Source organism: Quercus robur, chromosome 8 (assembly GCF_932294415.1).
Source record: "Quercus robur chromosome 8, dhQueRobu3.1, whole genome shotgun sequence".
In the NCBI taxonomy this organism is placed as follows: domain Eukaryota; kingdom Viridiplantae; phylum Streptophyta; class Magnoliopsida; order Fagales; family Fagaceae; genus Quercus; species Quercus robur.
The window spans coordinates 19194220-19212504 of NC_065541.1; the positions used below are offsets into that span (position 1 = coordinate 19194220).

Sequence of the window (18285 nt, forward strand, 5' to 3'; positions counted from 1 at the left end):
ATTTATGGCTAAGAAATTTTTGTGTGATTTTATTCATTTTTTTTTTTCATATTTGCTAATTAATATGAACTTTGCTGTGTTATTAACGCGTGCTCCTCTATGACTAAGTGTGACAATCTTCTGTAGTAATTGATCCTCTGGCTAATTTGTTTTGATATAGGATTTGTTGAGAAGCTGAACCCGACATAAAATGTTTCCGTGGTGTGTGTGAGTGCGAGCAAGGAGAACCTCACTCTCAAACGTAATTCTTTGTGATTTTGTTCTTATTTGCTAATTATAAACTCTTTTATGTTATGAAGTTGTGTTCCTCTTTGACTAACTGCCACAATCTTCTGTAATAATTTATCTCTTCTACCTAATTTCTTTTGATACCCACTTTCTATCAATTTTCAACATTAACTTGTATCCTCTTCTTTTTCTTCCTTTTCTTCTCTGTTCGCCGGTGGAGAACACAAAAATAGGGAATTGTTTTATGTTGTGTACATTTCGATCCTAATAAGTCTTTTTACATTAAATCTGGTGAATTTACTCGATCTTCTTTGGATACCTTGAAACATTGATTTTGCAATGATTATAGTCAGATCTTATGATTCCTCAATAATTGGGAAAACGTAGCACTGTAGCAGCATGTACCTTGTGGTTAATGTACAAAATTGGTGCACAAAATTGTTAAATTGGTGCACATCTTGCGAACATCCATTCCATTGTAACTATTGCTGCCAACATGCTCTATATGGGTAGTTTCATTATCTAGGAACAAGTATGCTTATGATACAAGCATCTTGGTCATCAATATGGCATACTTTTTGCTTCATGTTTTCGCTTTTGTGTTGATAACCAGCTTTCCTTTACACTGTGTTTGGTTGGGGTGAAAATAGGGAGGATGGAAAGCATAGGGAGGAAAATAGGGTAGAAAACAGTGTTTTCCACTGTTTGGCAATAAAAGGAAAATGGGAAGGAAGGAAAACCCGGGAGAAAATTTTCTCTCCCGGGCCCACAATTTTCATCCTCCCAAATTAGGAGGAAAATCTGGAGAGAAAAGTGCTGTGAAAGCACTTTTACAGCAAATACCCTCTCCCAACGTCTACAACAACCCAGCGCGGCAGAATAAGAAAAAGGAAGCAGAAAATAACCACCCAACCGCCAAACCCAGCACCACCACCAAACACCGAAACCTAGCACAGAAATTTAACCCAACTCAAAATCAAGAAAAACCCAACTCAAAATTAATCAAAACTCACAGGAAAACCCAACCCAAAATCATCATAGACACACCACAAAACCATCAAAATCGTTCTAAATCTAGATCCAAAGTCATCAAACCCATATACAAATTCATATAAATAATCAAACCCATATACAAAATTGATGGAGCTCTCAATCAAAATACAAACTCAAATCACAATTTTAAAACTAATCAAATTAGAACAAAAAAAAAGAAAAAGAAAAAAAGAGCAAGGCTGACCCATCTGAGCCTCGGTGGGAGGAGGACATGCAGTGGTGCTTCTTGAATGCTTTGGAGTAGACGTAGTGTTAGAGAAGAAAAGAAAAAAAAAAGTGGAGATTGAAGATAGTGCTCCAGACGAAGGGATAGAGAAGAGAAGGAGAAGAAAAGAAAAAAGAGAAGTGAAGATAAGAGAAGAAGGCTCCAGACGAAGTGCCAGATAAAAAGAAAAAAAGAAAAGTGAAGATAAAGATAAGGGAAAGGTGTGGAGGAGAAAAAAAGAAAAGAAACGTGTGGATGAAAAAAAAAGAAAAAAAAAAAAGAAAAGAAAAAAGAAAGATAAGGGAAAAATGAAATAGAGAATAAAAAATTAAAATTGAGAAATGCTAGTACAATATTTTTATAATAATTTTTAAGTTGTGGGTTGTTACTAACTAATATGGATAAAAAAAATATTTAAGTGATATGTTCAAATTAAAATCAGTAATAACTTACAATAATTCTTTTTTTTTTTTCAATGTGACGTGATCAAGTTGTACGTTATTATAATTTTTACATTATAATAATAAAAATAATAACATAAATTTATACATATAATGTGGTAAATTTTATATTATTTAATGAGTACAAATAAATCTATTTTTTACCTATTATGTAACAAGGATATAATAGTCAATTACATAAATTATATTTTCCATCTTTCCCTTTTTCTCTCCAACCAAACAAAAAAGTTTTCCACTCTCTCACTTTTCCATCCCTCCAACCAAACACATAAGAGGGAAAACTAAAAATTGTCTATCCTCCCACTTTTCCACTACTCCAACCAAACAGACCCTTAGGGTGTTTGTATTCGTCATTGAATATATAATTTGTTCCCATTCCTTTTCCTTTCTTTCTTGTCCTTTTCTACTTTCTCTATTCCTCCCTCTAATAGAGCTGGATTTGTGAATTACATTATATCGAATTTGGTTTATCTCAAGCTAATAGATGTAAATTCATTCTCAAAACAACCAATGCGAACTCTATAGAAGTTGGGTATTCTTCAATGTGGATATTTGATTATTGCCATAAATAATTTCATATGCGTTCAATTCAAGATTAAATCAGCAATCCATTACTCAACCCAAGAGACAACATATCAATCTTGAAATAATCAAAACTCATTTTAGATGAAAGGCTATATTAATGAGTCACCTCATTGAGAAATGCAGCATTGTTCATTTCAATAATATTAGTTGAACCATTTTTAGTTATTGATAAATTTTATAAATAAAAAATAAAATAAAAAAAGGTGAAAGGGAGAAATGATTACAAAAATGATTATGTTAGTAAATTTTGTGCTTTGCTTGTTGATGCATGTATTTTTGCTCCTCATATAGTCACAAAATTTCTCTCCACTATTAATGTGGAGAACAAGAAGCTTAAAAAAGATGCAGATAGTAATATTCGAGATTTGCATAATTTTAACGCAGAAAATTTGCTTTCCAAGTTGATATGACCTGTTTTACTAGAACCTATGCTTCATTGTCATGCACATGATGAGGCTTTGAAAAATATTTTCTATTGAGTACCAAAATGTGTTAAGCAGGGATATTACAATCAAATAAAATATTTTCATCATGAAACATACTCAGTGCAATTAACTTGTTTTTGCTATTAACGATGTGAGTAAGTATTAAAGAGAAAAATCAAATAGATTGTTAATTTTCCTTATATTTTGCTACTTTTTTAGTTATTTGAAAAACAAGCTTTCAGGAAAGGCTACTTGAATGTTCTGTTATCTTTCATTAAGTTTTTAGTAGCCTCTTTAGTTCCCTATAAGTTAAATATTGCTGCTTGGTTCACATTTCTCACAGTGCACCAGCTGTAGTGCAACATGCTCCATACACTGTGAAAATGCTTAATAATTTAGGAGGCCTTGCATTTAGAATTATTTTATTTCTCATCTGAATCAATAGATGCACCTTGCGTATCCTAGTATTGTCCTTTGCAAACTTGTAACTCTAGAATACTTAAAAATTTAAAGGACCTTCTCATGTGTTTGTGAACCTGTTGTATCATTTCTCAACTTGTAACTCTATAGTGCTTAAATATTTATGGTCTGTTTGGATTGAGGGGGAGGGAGAGAGAATAGAGTAGAATTAGCTCAAAATTAACTTATTTTCAGCCAACTCTACTCTACTCTCCTCCACTCCTCCTCCCTTTCCCCTCAACCTAAACGGGCCCTTAAAGAAATCTTGTGTGTTTGTGAACCTCTTGTATCATTTTTTTATGATGAAGGAACCTCTTGTATCATTTCTGAAAGTCTTGGTTTTGGGGGAATTTTTAAGGTCTTTAAAATGCGATAATGATCAATCTTATGCTAGAGTTTCTCTTCATATGTGCCAGAGTCATGAATCATGGTTTAAAGCAGTAAGTTATATCTGGTGTACATTTTTTTTCCCACATTTGGATGCTAAATCTGGTGAAGATGCTTGATCTCCTCTAGAAAGTTTTAATAAATTCCTTTTGCAGAGACCATAATTCGAATTGATATAATTTTTTTTTTTTTAGCGGATCCACAAATCAAGGATTTCTCTATCCCTCTAAAGGCGTGGTCTATTCCTCATGCTTAATTTACAAAAGTGGTGGACACTACTGGCATGTTGATGTTAATTTGATGGTTGTAAATATCTTTTGTCGCCATTCGGCAATTCCTATCGACATGTATGTATTGTTTGATAATCTGGGAACGAGTATGCTAATGAAACAAGCTTTCCTGATCATCAATTTGGGGTTAATTAGTTGAGAATCATCCACCAAGAAGTCACCACAATTTTCTCCCTTTATCTTTGTTCATTGTGTGTTAAAAACCAGCCTTCCTTTTGGCTGTGTAATGTATTCATCAAGATATAACGCATGTCATCAAGATATTATACATGTTTAAATAGCATTATCTTTATATTTTAATCCATTCTGTTTTTTAATTATTTTTTTATATCTTAATTTATGATTCTAATTGATTCAAATTTGGTATAATCACAATTCACAACTTGGTTGGTTGTATAATCTATTAAGATCCAGACCATGGCCCAGTTGAACGAGTCGTGGCCCAGTTGGTACTAGATCTCAATCTCGCAACTATTGGGCCTTTGAAGACCCAGACCATGGGACTCCGGGACTTGTGAACGCACAGATTTCGTAATGGCCTAAGATTCGATCCAAGCATAGCCCAACAACAACTAAGGCAGTTATCAGAACGGTGCACCGTGCAATAAGAAGAAAATCAAATTGACACGTCAAACACTCATCATTTTCCCTAAATTTTGCGTGTGATTTGAACTGTGTTTCTTTCTTTCTTTTCCTTGATCTTTGAACCAGTTAAAATGGACAAATACTATCTTTGGATGAAATATTTAGCAATCTATCACTGTTTGTGAAAGATTTAGCAATTTACCGCTGTTTTAAAACTGAAGTTCATGAAAATCGAGTTCTATGTAGAACTCAAGTTTATGAAAATAGAGTTCCAAAAAAAATGTGATGTGGTGACTGAAGCTAATTTGGCATTTTATAATTTAAATGTCCATGTGAAACTCGAGTTTTAAAAAATTTGAGTTCCCTCTAATATGAAACTTGAGCTCTTGAAGCTCGAGTTCCTTTAAAAATTGATTTGGCCTTATGCGTGTGGGACATGCTAAAGTGAAGAAAAGTTGAAGGAAAAGAAGAAAAGAATTAGTGCCCGTTTGGTTCAGCATTTGAAGCCGAAAAAGCGCTTTTTCAAAAACGCCAGCCCAAAAACAGTGTTTGGTAAATATAAAACGCAACTTTTTGGTAAAAGTTGCGTTTTATATTTGTGAAGGAATGCGCGTTTGAGTTTATGGAGGAACATCGGTCCATTTTGTTAAAAGCTGGTGCGCGTTTAATGTATCCGTTGGGGTTCAGTTTGCAATTACGTAATTGCCCTTCAATAAACTTTGCCCTTTTCTCTTCTCCCTCATATTTTTGCTCCTCTGTTACAGACCAACATCGGTCAAGAAAATATCAACCAAATACAAACACAGTACCACCCAACAATCACCAGTCTACCACCACAACCCATTTCAACATTTGATAATCCAAACACAAAATTAACAAAATCAAACCAATTTTACACAATTTTACAAATAAACCCAATAATGAAATCAGAGCAAAAAAAAAAAAAAAAAAAAAAAAAAAAAAAAAAAAAAAAAAAAAACGAGCTGACCCATTTCCGCCGCATGTCGTTGGCAGTGGGGAAGAGATCAAGCAACAGTGGAGAGGAAGACAGGTAGCGGTGAAGGCAGAGATCAAGCACTGATCTGACCCATTCCTCCCTTTTGGATTTCCCCTCTATCTTCGTTTGATGAGAATCAAATGGTGTAGTGTGTGTGACCTTTAAGTTTGTGTGTTTTGATGGGATAGAGGGAAAAAATCTTGCAGTGAAGAGCTAAGCTAAAAAAAAAAAAAAAGAAAAAAAAAAAAAAAAAAAGGGAAGAAGGAGAGCTCCTGGGACGTTCTAGAGCTTGGAACTGGAAGAAGTGATATGGAAAAAGAAAGGAAAGAAGGAAAAAAAAGGAAAAGAGTGGGTACGTGTGTGGACTGGAAAAAAAGAGGGAAAAAAAAAAAAAAAGAAGGAAATGCGGTCAGTGAATGGAGGAGAAAAAAAATGAAAAAAAAGGAAATGTTGTCACAATATTTTCACAATAAATGTTAAGTAGTAGGTTATTATTAGCTAATACTTGTGAGAAAAAAAAAATTTTAGAAAGAGAAAAAAATAATTTTACTAGTATGTTAAAATTAAAATTACTATCGATTTTTATCACAATATTTTTACAATACTTTCACAATAAATCTTAAGTGGTAAATTATTATTAGCTAATATTGGTAAGAAAAAAATAATTTTTTTAGAAAGAGAAAATTTGATTTAAGTATGAAGAAGTAATTGATTTAAGTATGAAACAAACTCACATAAAAAAAAAAATTTGAAATAAATTCTCTTATATATACATTGTCCTTTTTGGTCATTTACCTCTCAAAAAGCCACTTTTATCAGCTTTTACCAAACACTCAGCTTTTTCATTATGCACTTTTTAACAGCTTTTACCAAACACTCAGCTTTTTGAAACTCCACTTTTTACATTATGCACTTTTACAAACTCCACTTTTTCATTATGCATTTTTTCTAAAAGCTGAACCAAACTCACCCTTAGACTAAAGAAAGCACAAGTGTGGTACGTGCTAAACTCGAGTTCCAATAAGAGTGAAAGAGAAAGTGAGGCTCTGGTTAGATTGTTTGAAACTTAATGAGTGAACTATTTTGCAATTAAACCATACCCTTCAAGGTATAACTAAATCGAACCCTTCAAGTGTGTGCAAGTGTAGTGAAGGACAAGTGAAGTGTAGTAAAGAAAGCAAGGATGATGGCCATGCCGCATGACTTGTGAAGTGACGTGTCTCATAGGTGAAGTGAAGTGTGTAACTAAAAAGCACAAGTCAATCATAGTGTGTACCTCTAGAAGTAAGGTATTGTAAAAGTCGTCTAGAAGTAAGGTGTTATAAAAGTTTTGTTCAGTGTAGTTTTATGGTACTCGAGTTTTGTAAACTCGAGTAACATAGTACAAATAACTCAAGATTTGCAAACTTGAGTTTCACATAGCATTTTTTAATTAAAACAATCAATGTCAGCAGGTGCCATCGTGGCAGTTTTTATGAAACTCAAGTTTTTGAGTTTCATGAACTCGAGTTTTAAAAATGTGGTAGATTACTAAATATTTCACAAAAAGTGGTAGATTGCTAAATATTTCAACCAAAGATTGTATTTGGCCATTTTAGCCTCTTTGAACTCAAACCCATAAATAGAATTTAATAGATTATTCAATTGAATTCAAACATATATGATTGTATTGACCATATAAAATACAAATAATTTTATATTTTTGCAAGATAATTAAATTTAATATTATCCTGAGTTTGAATTTAATTAAGAAACCTAATGTAATTTACCTAAGGAATCATACCTATTTTTTAACCCTAAAATAGAAAAGAGTCTGCGGTCAGAATTTTGCAAATATAAGCTCTACTATGCAAAAAGCCAAACTAATAGTAGTAGAAACAAAATTTCTTAGTGCATAAAAAATAAAAAAAAAATAAAAAAAAAAACGTCTTTATTTGATTTTCACATCCAGGTTTTGCTTGAGAGGAAAATATTGAAATTTTCTCATTTCAATGCTTTGGAAGGTATAAAACTTTTATTTTCATTTTGTGTTTGATAGTAAAAAAGATTGAAATTTCCTTATTCCATTTTTTTTTTTTTTTTTTTGTGTTTGTATGTTTATCAAGTTTCAGAAAAATTATATTTGATGATGCCGAAAAAATCACCAGTAAGCGACACAGTCCTCGCACACTCGAAATAGCACTTGCACAACAAAAAGAGAAGACCTAATAAAGAGCACCGGTGTGGTGCCCGCCCAATACCCTTCGAAGGTCAAGTTAGAACTATTCTCACAACTCTAGAGTGCTAGAGAGGGTAAATTATGCATACCTTGGTTTGTGAGGGTACTTGGACTTTTATAGTTGTAGAGGGTTGACCTCTTTTCCTTGGATTAGAAGTCTTTTCCTTATAGGAGTCTTCTTGGGCATATTTTGAGGAATCCTTTCCATATAGGAATCCCTTCGGGTATCACTAAACGTGGAGAGCAAGACATTTCTTTATATATGCAATCGTGGATGGCAAGCAATCCTTTACTAAGGTCGTCAGCTTACCTTACGCCATCAGCCTTAACCCCATTAGCTTCATGATGTCGTCAGTCCTTGGGTATGCCTTGCGGGTGCCTCTTCCTAAATATTCCTTTCGTCAATACCTGTAAATCAAGGTTGACGGGTTTAATTATATCCGTCCGCTTTTAACCGTCGGCTTGTGTCTTATTGTGTGTAATCTCTATTTTTATCCACATCAGTTGCCCCCTACTCCATATTCTCGTCACTTTTTAGACTGACAGGTTATGGAGTTAAGTTTTTATTAACTGATTATTATTATTATATTTTATTTTTTAGAGGAGCGGGAAAATCATTTACAGGGAACTCCTCGAGCCGCCGTACATTTAATGCTCTGGACAAATGGCACGTTCTCATTGGCTCCGCTTTTGACGAAGGCATCGCTTCGTCTTCCGCGCACTTCTACTCTATATATATATGGTGCCTCCTCCTCATTCTCTCTATTTCATCCTTGCTGATCTTCGAGAGAGAAAGCCCGTCGCCCTTAATTTTGTCAACTCATCCCTTACTTCCGTCAGCTTGTCCGTCGCTATCCTTAAGGCCGTTCTTCTTCAGAAAGCTAACTTACCAGTAAGTTCCATTTTTTTTTTTTTTTTTTTTTTGCATTTTTGCTTATGGCTGAATAATTCCTTAGTGAGGACGTCAACTTAGGTACTTAGATTGGATCTGTCACTTATAGGTAATCAGATGTCAAGTGACGCGTCGTGTGATAAGTCGTTAGTTCGTGAAGGAGCGGGCTACGACGAGGCCTTTGGTTCGGGTGATGAGTCAGAGGACTTCTCACCTTCATCAGAGAGAGAGAGGCGTCGGCCCAATCTCCCGACGGCAATGTTGAGAGTTATGCTGAGGGGAGTGAGGAGGCAGAAGACGGAGGGCCGGACGAAGTAGAAGAGGGAAAAAAGAGAAGTGGAAGTGACGGGGATGATGATGATGGTGACGAGGAATCCAGTGAAGGGACCTCAGAGGGTCTCGGGGATAACCGTCCTTTCATTCGCCCTGAGGATTGGGTCATCAACAAGTTTTTACCTATTATGAGTGATAAGGTTTTTAAGGAGTTGCGTACTCGTTATCAGATCCCAGACCATATCCCAATCTGTCTCCCTAGGGAGAACGAGAGATGTTACTCGGGGAGAATCGCTAATGTTGGCATGTACGATACCATGTTTGCTGCGGGGCTTAGATTGCCGCCGACGACCTTGCATCATCAGTTGGCTGATTTTCTGGGCCTGTCCATTAGTCAAATTGCTCTGAATGCTTGGAGAATATTTATAAGTGCTGAAATCCTATGGGGTCGTCTGAGTGGAGGAAACCGTCAGCTTACCTTGGACGAGTTCTTTTATTGCTACAGACCTCATCACATCGCATCTTCTAAGGGGACGTACCATTTTAATGCTCGGGAGAAAGGTTTGAGGCTAGTATCGGATATGCCAGATTCTAATAGGAACTGGAAAAGTAGGTATTTCTTTGTTGAGGGGACGGATCGGGTGTGTCGTCAAGAGGAATGGGAGACGTTGCCTCATGGTTACTTTGACAAGACTTGGGTTTTTTTCAGGGATTCAGGTTAATCCCATCAACTATTTTTCCCTTTTTTTGTGGTGATGCTTCTAACTCTGTTTATCCCTTGATTTCAGCTAATACCCGTCCTCACATAACTGACGAACAGGAGGAGTTCATCCGTTGGGATTTTGACATTCCATTCGAGCAGCGAAAGTGTAGGGACTTAATCACCCTTGACACCCTCCATTTATTCTGCGGGGGCCCGGAACCGATGCCTGAAGCTCGAAGATTGGACGAGTATTCTTGTCGTCGTAAGTAGATTTGCCACCATCTTCGTCAGGTTTTCTCTTATCGTCTATTTTTCTAATGAACGTTTACTGTCTTTCACAGAAATGGATATTGCTAAGCAAAGGGTGAGGGCAGCTGCCGCCTGTAAGAAGGAAGAAGCAAAAAAGGCTAAGGGTCAAGAGAGGACATCTTCGTCAGCCCCTAAGGCCGTCTCTAAGGGTTCGACCAAAAGGAAGACTGACGGGGAGAACAACCGTCCACCTAAAAAGGTAGCCGTTAACTCTGGGGATGTGCACTCCAAGAAGCCTTCTCCTAAGCCAGGTCATGGTGCAGGTAAGGGGTTGATGACCTCAACAGGTCTCGTCACTGAAGGCCCCCGTTGCCTTCTTACCCACAAGGACTATACCATCGAGGAAGTACAGTCCCTTATAAAGCTAACGGATATGAATCCTTGTGCTGAGTTGGGCATGGAGAAGCTGGGGGCATTAACTCTTTTTGACCTTACCTGGGTAAACCCATTTCCTTGGTTAACTTTATCTTTCTTCCCCCCCCCCTTTTTTTTTTTAAAAAAAAAATTGACGACTGCACCCTTTTTCAGGCCTTGGTGCATGTTAAGGCATTTCAGGACAGGTGTGTTGCCAAGGAAGTGGTCGTCACCCGGGTTAGGAAACATAACACAAATTTGATGAATGAGTAGGGGCAATACAAGGAGGCTATCCGCACGCTAAATAGTGAGCTGAAGGAAGTCAGGGGGGATCTGGAGGAGGCTGATCGTCAGAGGGAAAAGCTGAAGCAGGAGGTGATGGATCTGCATGAAAAGGTGGGGATGGCCGGGGCTGATGCTATCCAGGAATTTAAGGCGTCGCAATCATTCATTGACTCTTGTGCTGAGTATTATGGCACTGGGTTTGATGATTGCCTTAAACAAGTTGTGTCAGTTTTCCCCGAGCTGGACTTATCTGGGATTACGTTGGATGATGAAGGTGACGGCTCCCTTGAGTCCCATCCTCCTCCCAATGACAAAGACGTCGTTGTTCTTACCCAACCTGCTGCCAATTGTCCTCATACTCCTGCTTCCAACCCTCCAACTATGCTTGTAGATGTTGACAATCCAAAGCCTCAGAGAGATGACGGGAATCCTGTTGACACTCCTGCTACTTAATTTTTGTGTGTGTAATTTCAATTATTTTGCAAACAATCGTTTAATGTGTATTTCAATTATTTTGTAACAATTGTTTAAGTGCCCTTTTGGTCTTTTGGGCTTTTATTTGTATACAGTTTATTTTGTTATGTGGTATGTTATTCCCGTTGTTTTTTACTTTTTAATCAGTGATTGTATTAGACGAATTCGTCAGCCCGTAATCCCGTCTGTTTTGGGAAACCCATCAACTTTTTAAGGGTGGACTTGTTCAAAAAATCTGTTGATATGGGCTTCGTGTGACTTATAACCCCGTCCACCTCATTGATAAGCTTGTTGGTTTTATGAGCTTTACCTCTGGGCATTTGATTGCGTCGCTGACCTTATGACCTCATCCATTTCGTAAGAGACATTATTTTTATAGGCCATTCAACTTTGTAGTTTTTATCCATGTTAAGTGCTTAATGATTCCGTCGTTTTTAATAGTCCGTTGGCTACATAGCCTTGTCCATTAATCGACCTTATTATTTTCATAATCTCACTTACTTTAATGAAACCATTTGCTTTTCTAACTTCCAGTCGTTTTATGGACCCAATGACCTTGCCATTTTGTAAGTCCGTCAGTTTTATAACCTTGTTCAGGTGAGTCTCATCCATTCGGTGAGACTGTCAGCTTTTTAGCTTCCGTCCATACTATGGACTAAATGACCTTGTCATTTTATAAGCTCGTTGGTTTTATGTTATGATGGTCTCATACATTTGGTGGGACCATCGGCTTTTTTAGCTTCCGTCCATACTATGAACTTAATGACCTTGTCATTTTATAAGCATGTCGGTTTTATGTTATGATGGTCTCATTCATTTGGTGGGATCGTCAGCTTTTTTAGCTTTCGTCCATGTTATGGACTTAATGGCCTTTCATTCTTGTAGACCCGTTGGTTTTATGTTATGATGGTCTCATCCATTAGGTGAGACCGTCAGCTTTTTTAGCTTCCGTCCATGCTATGGACTTAGCCGCCTATTTTAGTCGTCCTCTTTTGTGAACTTAATTGTCCATTCTTGTGGACTTAGCCGTCTACTTTAATCGTTCACTTTTGTGAGCTTAGTTGTCCACTTTTGTGAACTTCAAACTGTCCATTCTTGTGGACTTGTATAATAGAAACTTCAGCAATTTTTGAATAAACTCCTCTTATTGCCATGCGTTTGTAAATAAAAATAGTTCTAAAATCAAATCCTGCCCTTTGGGCTTAAAATGAAAAAAAGGTATTATTGCAAAAACTAAAGTAAATGATAAAATTAAGGAGTATAACTAAAATCTGCTATAGTGAACTTGTAAATAAAAAAGGAGGGTTGGTCTTCATGCTACCATCTCTACTGGTAATACTTCTGTAAGTGCTCAGCGTTCCATGGATGCGACAGTTTCTGTCCGTTTAACGTCTCCAGGTGGTAAGTGCCTTTCCTCTGCCATGCCGTGACTCGGTAAGGTCCTTCCCAATTGGGACCGAGCTTCCCTTGGGTAGGGTCTTTAGCGGCACCCATGACTTTCCTGAGAACGAGATCCCCAACTTGGAAATCTCTGTGTCAGACTCGGGAGTTGTAATGCTTGGCCATTCAGTCCTGGTACCTTGCAAGCCTTTGTTCTGCCGTCGCTCTGACTTCGTCCACTAGGTCGAGCTATAGTCGCATGGCCTCGTCATTCTTGCTTTCATCATGGTTGTGTACCCTGTAGCTTGTGAGTTCAATTTTGGCTGGGATGACTGCCTTGCTCCTGTATGTTAGTCGGAATGGTGTTTCTCTTGTGGGAGTCCTTGCCGTGGTCCTGTATGCCCACAGTATGCTTGAAAACTCTTCAGGCCATTTACCCTTCGCCCCCTCGAGTCAAGTCTTGATAATTTTGAGCAAGGATTGGTTCATGACTTGGACCTGCCCGTTAGCCTGAGGGTGAGCGGGGGAAGAGTAGTGGTTTCGTATCCCCAACTGCGAGCAAAAGTCCCGAAAGGAGTCGTTATTGAATTGCTTCCCGTTATCCGAGACTAAGACTCTTGGGATGCCAAACCTGCACACAATGCATTTCCAGATGAAACTCCGCACGTTCTTCTCCGTGATGGTGGCCAAGGCTTCAGCTTCCACCCACTTTGTAAAGTAGTCAATGCCTACTACCAAGAATTTTAGCTGTCGTAATGCTGTAGGGAATGATCCCATAATATCTAACCCCCACTGAGCGAACAGCCATTGGGCCATCATCGAGGTCAACTCTTCAGTTGGTTGTCTAGTAATATTGCTGAACCTTTGGCATTTGTTGCAGATCTTAACGTAAGCCTCGACATCTTTCTGCATGGTGGGCCAATAATACCTTACTTGCACGAGCTTGTTACTAATGACCTTGACCCTGAATGGTTTTCGCAAATCCCCTCGTGTACCTCCCTCATGACGTAGTCTGCCTCTTCTATACCCAAGCATCTCAGATATAGACGGGAGAAGCCTTTTTTGTACAGGACATCTCTTATCAAGATGAATCTTGCCGCTTAGACCTTCAACTTTCTTACAGCCTCCTTTCCGTTTGGCAATACCCCGTTTTTTAAGTATGAAACTAACAGTGCGGTCCAATTACTTTCAGAGCCTATCTCCTGTATGTCCCTGGAATCTATTAGTGGAGAAAGCTGAACAAAAGAGAGTACATTACCAAGGATGATCATATGTTCTGCTGAAGCGGCCTTGGCAAGACGATCAGCTTGCTCATTTTCTCCTCTAGGGATTTGGACGATTTTGGCCTCTAGGTTGTCTACTCTTGTCCTTACTTGATTAAGGTACCTCTTTATCATTTTGCCCTTGCACTCATAGTCTCCATTTACTTGGTTAGCAATGACCTGAGAGTCGCAGTAAACGACTATGCTCGCGGCTCCTGTTGCTTTGGCGAGGTTGAGCCCTGCTACTAATGCTTCGTACTCTGATTCATTGTTGGTGGTGGGGAAGTCAAGACGGACCATACATTCAACCGTATCTCCTTCGGGTGACAGTAGTATGACGCCGGCCCCCTCAGCTTGTCTGTTGGATGATCCGTCCGTATATATGCTTCAACGAGGGGACTTTTCTGCCCCCTTGTCTTCGTCGTGAGTGAACTCTGCTATGAAGTCCACGATGACCTGTCCTTTGATGGTAGTCCGTGGGTGATACTGGATATCAAACTCGCTCAACTCTATAGCTCATGGCGCCAGTCGACCCGCAACTTCAGGATTGCTCATCGCCCGTCGCAAGGGTTTGTTGGTCAGAATGTTCACCATATGGGCTTAAAAGTATGGCTTAAGCTTGCGAGCTGCTGTTACTAATGCAAAGGCAAGTTTCTCCATAGGTGGGTATCTTTGTTCGGCACTACGAAGCACTCGGCTCGCGTAGTATATGGGCTTTTGCACTCTTTCTTCTTCTCTGACTAAGGCAGCGCTGACGGCTACGGGGGAAACGACCAGATAGAGGAAAAGCTCTTCTCTTGGCTGTGATGGACTTAGCAGCGGCGGGGAGGAGAGATAGGCCTTCAACTCCTCGAATGTCTATTGACATTCGGCTATCCATTCAAATGATCTCTTCAGCATGCAGAAGAAGGGCAAACATTTATCCGTTGCCCTCGACACGAACCTATTCAGTACTGCTATTTTTCCGTTGAGGCTTTGTACCTCCTTCACATTTCTTGGCGGTGCCATCTCCATAATGGCCCGGATCTTGTCCGGGTTGGCCTCGATCCCCCCTTTGAGACACCATAAATCTTAAGAATTTTCCTGCCGTTACTCCGAGGGCGCATTTTCCTGGATTGAGCTTCATGTTATAAGAATGAAGGGTGTCGAATGTTTCCTTGAGGTCTTCTAGGTGATCTTCCTCCCTTCGGCTTTTTACTAGCATGTCGTCAACGTAGACTTGGACATTCCTCCCAATTTGCTACACAGACATTTTGTTCATAAGCCTCTGGTACATTGCGCCCGCATTTTTCAGGCCGAAGGGCATTACTTTATAACAGAAGAGGCCTTGACTGGTTACGAACGAAGTTTTCTCCTGATCAGCGTCGTGCATTCGGATTTGGTTGTAATCCGAGAAAGCGTCCATAAAACTTAACAGCTGGTGCCGTGCCGTAGAGTCTACTAGAACATCGACCCTTGGAAAGGGATAACTGTCTTTAAGGCAGGCCTTGTTATGATCGGTGAAGTCCACGTACATCCACCACTTCCCACTAGCTTTTTTAACCATTACTACGTTCGCCAGCCAATCGGGGTAGTAAACTTCCCTAATGAAACTTGCCTCCTGTAGTTTGCGGACTTCTTCCGTTGTGGCCTGATCTCGCTCCGAGGTGAACACTCTCTTCTTCTATTGAACGGGTGGGAAGGAAAGTGATACATTCAGCCTATGTACCATGACTGAAAGGTCTATCCCTGGCATGTCTTCATGGCTCCAGGAGAATACGTCCCGATTACTCCTGAGAAAGGTTATGATCAGAATTGTCAAGGAGTATCTCTTTAAGTTTGGTCGTTCGGTCAGGATCGGAATTGTCAAGGAGTATCTCTTTAAGTTTCTCTACCGGCTCTGTCACCATCCGGTGCTTTTCTATATTCATGGCCTAGACCTGATCCTCCATTTCCATCATGGCCATGTAGCATTCCCATGCGGCAACCTGACTTCCGCACAGCTCTCCCACTCCGTAGTCGGTAGGGAACTTAATCATTAGGTGGTAGGTTGAAGTTACAGCCTTCCACGAACTGAGTGTGGGTCGTCCGAGGTTAGCGTTGTAGGCAGACGAGCAATCGACCACTAAGAATGTTGCATCCTTGATGATCTGTTGGGGGTAATCGTCTACCATTACGGGCAATGTGACCGTGCCCAGGGGGAATACCCAGCTCCCTCCAAAGCCAATGAGCTGGGCGTTCGTCGGAATCAATCGTTCCTTGTCGATCCTTATCTGCTGGAACACCGGGTAGTATAAGATATCTGCTAAGCTGCCGTTGTCGACCAACACCCGGTGCATGTTGTAGTCTTCTACCCGTATGCTAATGACAAGCGCATCGTCATATGGGTGGTGAAGACATCGCACATTTTCTTCTGAAAACCCGATAATGGGGCCTTCTTTCCGTGCTATTTTTGGCACGGCTCCCGTCAGCTGAACATTTTATACTATCCTAAGGTAGGTTTTGCGGGCCTTTCTAGATGACCCAGTTGCCACCGTTCCTCCCACGATCATCCTTATGTCCCCTATGGGGGGTTTCATTCACTTATTATCCCGCCGGGGGTGCTGGTCTTGAGGGGGTGGATTTGTTCTCTCCTTGCTGACGAACTTCTGCAGTTTTCCTTGTCTGATAAGGGCCTCAATCTGCTGCTTTAGGTCATAGCAATCGGCCATGTCATGACTATGGTCACGGTAGAAGCGGCAAAATTTATCCTTAGATCATTTGTTGGGATCACCCTTTAGCTTTCTAGGGAACATCAGAGCCCTCTCGTCCTTAATTTGCATTAGGACTTGATCTATCGGGGCGGTCAATGGAGTGAAGCTTATGAATCTTCCTCCCAGGGGCTTAGGGTGCCTTTCGTCCCTTCGGTCTTTTGTCTTTGCCTTCTTCTGGCCTTGGTCCTGCCGTGTGTCTTCTTGCCTCTCCCTTTTCTTAGGTTTTTCTTCTTGGGCCAGCAGCGCATGTTCAGCATTCATGTACTTGGTGGCCCTGTAAAGCACCTCTGACATGGTCTTCAGGTCGTTCTTGTACAGGGAAAACAAAAACTAACCCTTCTTCAGCCCATTAATGAATGCTGCTACAAGTAGCTTATCGTCGGCTTCGTCGATCGAGAGTGCCTCCTTATTGAAACAGGATATGTAGGATCTTAGCGTCTCCTCCTCTCGCTGCTTAATGCTTATCAAGCAAGCCGTAGACTTCTTGTACCTATGTCTCCCGATGAAGTGCGCAGTAAATTAAGCGCTTAGCTCCTTGAAGGTGCTGATGGAGTTGGGCATTAACCGGCTAAACCAAATTCTTGCCGCACCCTTCAGCTTTGTAGGGAAGGCCCTACACATGATCTCATCTGCTACTCCTTGAAGGTACATCAAGGTCTTAAAGGTCTCTAGGTGACCTAGAGGGTCCTTAACCCTGTCGTAAGTATCTATTTGTGGCATACGGAACTTACTCGGCAGGGGGAAAGAGTTAACGAAGGTGGTGAAAGATGAGTCAATTTGGTTAACAAGGTCATCAAAATCGCTGGACACTCGTCTCTTGAGAGCGTTCATCATAACTTCCATCTGTTCCTTCATCTCCGCGATAATAGGTGGTGGAGCCGTATCCACGAGGGAGGGGAGGCTCACGTTTTGTCGCTCCGGTTTGCTTGGGTTGTTACTGGCTTGTGGTCCCTCTTGATTCCTTCTTTCAGCACTAGTTCCTTCTTGATCTGCTCCTTGATTATGCAGTGCTATGTTTTTTTGGCGCAGCTACTCTTCCAGGTCGCGATTTTGTTTGGTGAGGCATTCCACAGTAGCGGCGAGAGTTTTAACCTGTCTCTTGAGGGCGGTCGTGGGTGGTTCTTCTTCTTGAACATCGTTAGTGGTAGTCATTGAGCGAGTGAGCTCCATGCAACTCTTTTGTCCAAGAAGTGATAATATGGCTTACAATCCGCGAAACGCTCTCCCACAGACGTCGCCAACTGATGATGCCGAAAAAATCACCAGTAAGCCACACAATCCTCGCACACTCGAAATAGCACCTACACAACAAAAAGAGAAGACCTAACAGAAAGCACCGGTGTGGTGCCTGCCAAATACCCTCTGAAGGTCAAGTTAGAACTATTCTCACAACTCTAGAGTGCTAGAGAGGGTAAATTATGCGTACCTTGGTTTGTGAGAGTACTTGGGCTTTTATAGTAGTAGAGGGTTGACCTTTTTTTCTTGAACTAGAAGTCTTTTCCTTATAGGAGTTTTCTTGGGCGTATTTCGCGGAATGCTTTCCATATAGGAATCCCTTTGGGTATCATTAAACGTGGAGAGCAAGACATTTCCTTATATACACAATCGTAGATGGCAAGCAATCCTTTATTAAGGTCGTCAGCTTACCCGACGACTTCAGCCTTAACCCCGTCAGCTTCATGATGCCGTCAGCCCTTAGGTATGCCTTGAGGGTGCCTCTTCCTAAAT

The 18285-nt window shown here is 40.0% G+C and overlaps 1 long non-coding RNA gene across 1 annotated transcript; it reads right to left on the reverse strand.

The window, feature by feature from the left end:
* Positions 1-560: 560 nt before the first annotated feature.
* On the reverse strand, positions 561-1691 carry LOC126694906 (uncharacterized). The gene is made up of 2 exons (XR_007645926.1): positions 1466-1691; positions 561-1175 (listed from the first exon to the last, which is right to left on the reverse strand). It is a non-coding gene; the product is annotated as an uncharacterized LOC126694906 (long non-coding RNA).
* Positions 1692-18285: the final 16594 nt, after the last annotated feature.